Raw genomic sequence first — 7,171 nt, 5'->3', positions numbered from 1 at the left:
AGTGTTCTATAACTTAGGGCGTTCTATACTTAAAAATCTTATAGCTATTCTATAAATAGATTATTCTAAACCTTTAGGGCATTCTATTAATGTTTTAAAAACTAGTAGGCTATTTTATAAGCTTATAGCGTTCTATAACTTTAGGGCGTTCTATAACTTAGGGCGTTCTATAACTTAGGGCGTTCTATAACTTTTTACTTCTTAGGGGTAGTGTTCTATAACTTAGGGCGTTCTATACTTAAAAAATCTTATAGGCTATTCTATAACTATAGATTATTCTAAACCTTTAGGGCATTCTATTAATGTTTTAAAAAATCTAGTAGGCTATTTTATAAGCTTATAGCGTTCTATAACTTTAGGGCGTTCTATAACTTAGGGCGTTCTATAACTTAGGGCGTTCTATAACTTTTTACTTCTTAGGGGTAGTGTTCTATAACTTAGGGCGTTCTATGACCCTTTATTTTTTAGGGGTAGTGTTCTATAACTTAGGGCGTTCTATAACTTTTTATTTTTAGGGGTAGTGTTCTATAACTTAGGGCGTTCTATAACCTTTTATTTTTTAGGGGTAGTGTTCTATAACTTAGGGCGTTCTATAACTTTTTATTTTTAGGGGTAGTGTTCTATAACTTAGGGCGTTCTATACTTAAAAAATCTTATAGGCTATTCTATAACTATAGATTGTTCTAAACCTTCAGGGCATTCTATTAATATTTTAAAAAATCCTATAGGCTATTCTATAACCTTAGGGCGTTCTATAACTTTTACTTTTTTAGGGGTAGTATTCTATAACTTTAGGTCCTTCTATACCTTTTGTTTATTCTATTACTTTAGTGCTTTCTATAACTTTAGACTATTCTATAATAGTAGCTATTATATCCTTTTTATAATCCTTATAGTATTATACTATTATCTATTATTCTTTACTCTTAAGTATATCCTTATATTTTATAAATCTTTTTCTTTACTAGCTAGTCCTACTATACTTTTTTATAACCTACTAGTATTAAATAATACCTTTATATTCTTCCTCTATACTATCTCTATTTCTTGCCTTATATATTAAGTAGATATAGATAGAGCTAATAGATCTATAGTTAATATAGATAAAGTAGTTATAGTAGAGTATAGATATTAGAGTAGAGATCCTTATCTATATATTTACCTACTACTAATAGAATTCTAAGTTACTCTTATCTAGCAAATACAGGTTTATAGTTTATATAGGGCTGCGCATGTCTACACAGTTTTATATACAAAAAAGTGTAGCTCTAAGCTATTTTCTACTACACTAACCCCGCAACGCAAAAATTAAACCAAAACCTATTCCTATAATATATAAGGAGGGCAAATAGATTCTTAAATACTAAATACCTAACTAACTAACTAAGGTTAAATCTGCTACGCGCAGTTCTTAGATTAGGTAGTTAAACTAGCGTTATTAGGCACTAAGGGGGCAATTTTTGCTTGTGTCTGCGTCTATACTCCCTATAACTCCCTATTATTAGCACTCTACGCCTGTTTTAGCGGCAGTTAGACTAAATTTAAAAGTTTTAGTTTTATAATAGCTAGCCTTGTTTCCTAGATTTCTGCCTAGTTTAGATTTGCTCTAATTAGTAGGTAATTAGGGGCTTAGAGATTACTCTTCTACTTAACTAGGTAGGCCTAGGCCTATATACTAAAGCAACCCTGCTATTGCACCTAGTTTTGTGGTTAGCACCTAAAGTCCTACTATTAAAGTTTTAGCAGTAAGCAAAATTTAGGGTCTATAGATAGCTAGCACTGCTAAACTATTTAATAGATCTTAGGGGATAGCCCTACCTAGCATCTACTCCTAGTAAGCGTGGCAAAGCGTAGGTTTTCTTTACTTAGGGCATGTATGTGGCGAGTTTAAACACGTAGAAACGCCTATTAGGCTTTATTATAGACTATTCCTTAAGAAACTTAGTAGGGGTAATTAAATCAGTTGCTAGTTATAACTAGTGCCTTATATACTATTATGCTAGTAGCTAGAATTGCTTCTGCGATTTCTTATTACGTACTTTCTACCTTGTTTTAGGGGTAGTGCTTGTGCGCTTTAGCGTATTAAGTATTAGGATTATTACCTAGTTAATTCTGCTAGTAGTTATATACTTATCTTAAAGATTAAGCTATATATATCTAAGTATAAGTAATTATACTGTAAAACTACAAATAGCTTATTAAATTAGTTATTATTTATTTAATAGTACCTTACTACTTAGATAACTATAGTAATTCTAGAGCTAATACATACTAAAAACCCTAACTTTAGAAGGGGTGTATTTATTAGATAAAAAACTAACGCCCTTTAGGGCTTCTTAGTAATTTATAATACCTTTACAGATCGCATAGCCTTGCGCTAGCAACAGTTTATTTAAATTTCTGCCCTATTAACTTTTAATAGTAAGGTATTAGCTTACTATAGTTTTAACAGGTAACAGGGAATTAGGGTTTAATTCTAGAGAGGGAGCCTAAGAAATAGCTACTATATCTAAGGAAGGCAGTAGGCGCGCAAATTACCTAATCCTAACATAGGGAGGTAGTAACAATAAATACTAATATAGGGCTCTTTTAGGTCTTATAATTAGAATAAGTATAATTTAAACCTCTTAATAAGGAATAATTAGAGGGCAAGTCTAGTGCTAGTAGCTATAGTAATTCTAGCTCTAATAGCGTATATTAAAGTTATTACAGTTAAAAAGCTTATAGTTAAAACTTAGGTCTAGCTAGCAGGTCTGCCTTACCACGTGTACTTGTCTAGCTAGGCCTTCCTTCTAGAGAACCTTATACCCTTTACTAGGCGTGTTAGGGACTAGGACTTTTACTTTAAAAAGATTAGAGTATTTAAAGCAGGCCTTTGCTTAAATACGTTAGCATAGAATAATAGAATAGGACGTACAGTCCTATTTTGTTAGTTTCTAGGACTACTATAATAATTAATAGGGATAGTTAGGGGTATTAGTATTTAATTATTAGAGGTAAAATTCTTAGATTTATTAAAGACTAACTACTACAAAAGCATTTACTAAGGATGTTTTTATTAATTAGTATATAAAAGTTAAGGGATTAAAGATAATTAGATACTGTTGTAGTCTTAACTATAAACTATGCTAACTAGGGATTAGGCGATGTTCTTTTTCTAACTCGCTTAGCACCTTATAAGAAATTAAAGTTTTTAGGTTCTAGGGGGAGTATAGTTACAAGGCTAAAACTTAAAGAAATTAATAGAAGGGCACTACTAGGCGTAGAGCCTGCGGCTTAATTTAACTTAATATAGGGAAACTTACTAGGTCTAGATAAAATAAGGATTAACAGATTAAGAGCTCTTTCTTAATTTTTTAGGTAGTGGTGCATAGCTGTTCTTAGTTAGTAGAGTAATTTGTCTACTTAATTGCGATAACAAATAAGACCTTAACCTACTAAATAGCTAGGCTAGCTTTAGCTAGTTGCTAGCTTCTTAGAGGGACTATTAGCTTAAGCTAATAGAAGTTTAAGGCAATAACAGGTCTGTAATGCCCTTAGATGTTCTAGGCCGCACGCGCGCTATACTAACAGAGCTAACAAGTTCTTTACCTTAACTAAAAGGTCTAGGTAATCTTGTTAAACTCTATTATGCTAGGGATAGAGTATTGCAATTATTGCTCTTTAACGAGGAATGCCTAGTAAGCGCGTGTTATTAGCATGCGTTGATTACGTCCCTGCCCTTTATACACACTACCTATTGCTACTACTAATTAAATGGCTTAGTAAGGCCTTTGGACTAGCTTAGGGAGGTTAGTAATAACTACCCTAAGCTAGAAAGTTTGTTAAACTTGGTTATTTAGAGGAAGTAAAAGTTATAACAAGGTTTCTGTAGGTGAACCTGTAGAAGGATTATTACCTATTTTTAAAGCACTGCTGCCTTAATTAGTAGTAGTAGTCTACTTTAATTCTGCCTATATTTTTTGCGTACTATTTGTTTCCTTAGTAGGCTTGCCTACTAATTAGATCCCCTAAAACCACTTGTAATTGCAGTTAGTGTTAGTAACACTGTAATAAATTACAACTTTTAACAACAGATCTCTTAGTTCTAGCATTAATAAAGAACGCAGCGAAATGCGATAAGTAGTGTGAATTGCAGAATTTAGTAAATTATTAAATCTTTAAACGCACATTGCGCCCCTTAGTATTCTATAGGGCATGCCTGTTTAAGCGTTATTTGTACCCTTAAGCTCTGCTTAGTGTTAGGTGTTTGTTTTACTTAGGACTTGCCTTAAAATAATTAGTAGCTAGTATATTAGCCTAGAGCGCAGCATATTTTACGCCTCTTGTTATAGTTATTAGCATCTATTAAGATACTTTTTAAGCTCTTAACCTTAGATTAGGTAGGGATACCTGCTAAACTTAAGCATATTAATAAGCGGAGGAAAAGAAACTAATAGGGATTGCCCTAGTAACAGCGAGTAAAGCGGCAATAGCTTAAATTTAAAATCTAGCTCTTTTAGGGTCTAAGTTATAATTTGCAGAGGGCGCTTTAGCGTTAGTAGTAGTCTAAGTTCCTTAGAATAGGATCTTATAGAGGGTAAGAATCCTGTATATAGTTACTAGCCTTTACTATATAAAGCCCCTTTAACAAGTTAAGTTATTTAGGAATATAGCTCTAAATAGGAGGTAAATTTCTTCTAAAGCTAAATACTAGCTAGAGACTAATAGCGTATAAGTAGAGTAATTAAAAGATAAAAAGCACTTTAGAAAGAGAGTTAAATAGCACGTGAAATTGTTTAAAGGGAAGCGCTTATAGCTAGACTTACCTATAGTTACTTATCTAGGCTTTTATCTAGTGCACTCTTCTATAGGTAGGCTAGTATTAGTTTAGGTAGTTAGATAAAGGTCTCTATTACGTACCTCCCTTTAGGGAGGCCTTATAGGGGAGATAATATATAACTAGCCTAGACTAAGGTCTGCGTATCTACTAGGATGCTAGCGTAATAGCTATAAGTGGCCTGTCTTATAATATAGACTAAGGAGTCTAATATCTATATAAGTATTTAGGTGTTAAGCCTAGACGCGTAATAAAAGTAAATAGAGGTAGGACCCCTTTTAGGGTGCACTATTAACTAATCCTAATATCTTTAGAAGGATTTAAGTAAGAGTATAGCTATTAGGACCTAAAAGATAGTAAACTATGCTTAAATAGGGTAAAGCTAGAGGAAACTCTAGTAGAGGCTTGTAGCAGTTCTAACGTGCAAATTAATTATTAAATTTAGGCATAGGGGCGAAAGACTAATTAAACTATCTAGTAGCTAGTTCCTACTAAAGTTTCCCTTAGGATAGCAGTAACGTATTTAGTTTTATAAGGTAAAGCAAATAATTAGAGGCCTAGGGGTTAAAACAACCTTCACCTATTCTTAAACTTTAAATATGTAAGAAGTCCTTATTACTTAATTAAACGTGGACACTTAAATATACTATTACTAGTAGGCCATTTTTAGTAAGCAGAACTAGCAATACAGGATAAACCAAACGTAGGGTTAAGGTGCTAGAATGCACGCTTATTAGACACTACAAAAGGTGTTACTTTATCTAGACAGTAGGACAGTAGCTATAGAAGTTAGAATCTACTAAGGAGTGTATAATAACTTACCTGCTAAATAAACTAGCCCTAAAAATAGATAGCGCTTAAGCGTGTTACCTATACCCCGCCACTAGGGCAAGATTTAAGCCCTAGTAAGTAGGCAGGCGTAGAGGCTTGTAACGAAGCCTTAGGGGTAACCCTAGGTAGAATAGCCTCTAGTATAGATCTTAGTAGTAGTAGCAAATACTTAAATAAGAACTTTAAGGACTAAAGTAGAGAAAGGTTCTATATAAATAGCAGTTAGACACAGGTTAGTTAATCCTAAGAGATAGGGTAATTCTATTTTAATATTAGTGCTTACGCCGCGCCCTTAAAAGGGAAGCTAGTTAATATTCTAGCACCTAGATATAGATTCTCTGTAGCAACACAACTAAGAGCAGAGACCTTAGCAGGAGCCCTAAGAAGAGTTCTCTTTTCTTCTTAATAGTCTATTACCCTAAAATTAGTTTATCTAGAGCTAGGGTTTAATAGCTAGAAGAGCGCTATACTTTTATAGTGTTTAGTGCGCTCCTAATAAGCCTTAAAAATCTACTTAAAGAAATAGTTTTTACGCTAGGTTATACTTATAACTGTAGCAGGTCTCTAAGGTAAAAAGCCTCTAGTTAATAGAATAATATAGATAAGGGAAGTTAGTAAAATAGATCTATAACTTTAGGAAAAGGATTAGCTCTAAGGGTTAGGTACGTTAGGCCTTAGGGAGAAGCCTCTAGCGTAGAAGGGCACTAACCGCAAGGTAGGCGCCTCTTAGCGCTAGGGTGCAGACACCCTTAGCAGGTTTTAGCTATCTAGCGTATATTTAACAACTAACTTAGAACTAGTATAGATAAGGGGAATCTAACTATCTAATTAAAATATAGTATTGCAATAGCTAGAAAGTAGTATTAATATAATATAATTTCTTGTTGCAGGAGGGATATTAACCGGATCACGGAGCATCTTGATCCAATCAATCCCAATCAATACCCCTGTACAACCCACTATCTAATCAACTGCTAGCTTACTGCTAAGTGCCTAATAAAAAGCAGGAGCTCTAGTAAGGAAGGTTTACTAATTATTCACCTTCTAGTAAGGGTAGCTAAAGCTCTATATATATAAGTCTGATTATAGTAGATATAATCTAATAATCTATCTCCTAAATTATTCCTAACCTTAGTAATCTAAATTTCCACAGTTATAAGCCTGGTTCGCGCTTTACCTTATTAAGGATTGTCCTATCCATTTAAGCGTATTGTTTAACTTAGATACTAAGCTAGCAAGCTTTACTCTTTATACCATTTCTTAAGCAGAAGCTTACTTATTACTCTTCTACTATAAGCGACTAAATCCTAAAGGGGGATATCCTACTTACTAGATTAACTAACTGGCCTACCTAGTATATTCAATTCAGATACCATGCCCTAACTAAAGGGATCTAGGTAGAGGTAGACCCTAATACTTAGGATGCTAAAAATCACTTTAAGAATAAACTAATTAAGCCTAGCATGCTAACAGATATCGCGCTATCTAACACAACAAGTAAGCAGTACAAACTCTAAATAG

The 7,171-nt window shown here is 33.4% G+C and overlaps 1 non-coding gene across 1 annotated transcript; it reads left to right on the top strand.

The window, feature by feature from the left end:
* The first annotated feature begins 2,100 nt into the window (after positions 1–2,100).
* Positions 2,101–3,897, top strand: IAQ61_004935. The gene has a single exon (XR_010715479.1). It is a non-coding gene; the product is annotated as an 18S ribosomal RNA (ribosomal RNA).
* Positions 3,898–7,171: the final 3,274 nt, after the last annotated feature.

This window comes from Plenodomus lingam (genome assembly GCF_022343315.1).
Source record: "Plenodomus lingam strain CAN1 chromosome Unknown contig_19, whole genome shotgun sequence".
Taxonomy (NCBI): domain Eukaryota; kingdom Fungi; phylum Ascomycota; class Dothideomycetes; order Pleosporales; family Leptosphaeriaceae; genus Plenodomus; species Plenodomus lingam.
The sequence above is the reverse complement of the archived record's forward strand: the minus strand, read 5'-3'. Positions and strand labels throughout refer to the sequence as shown.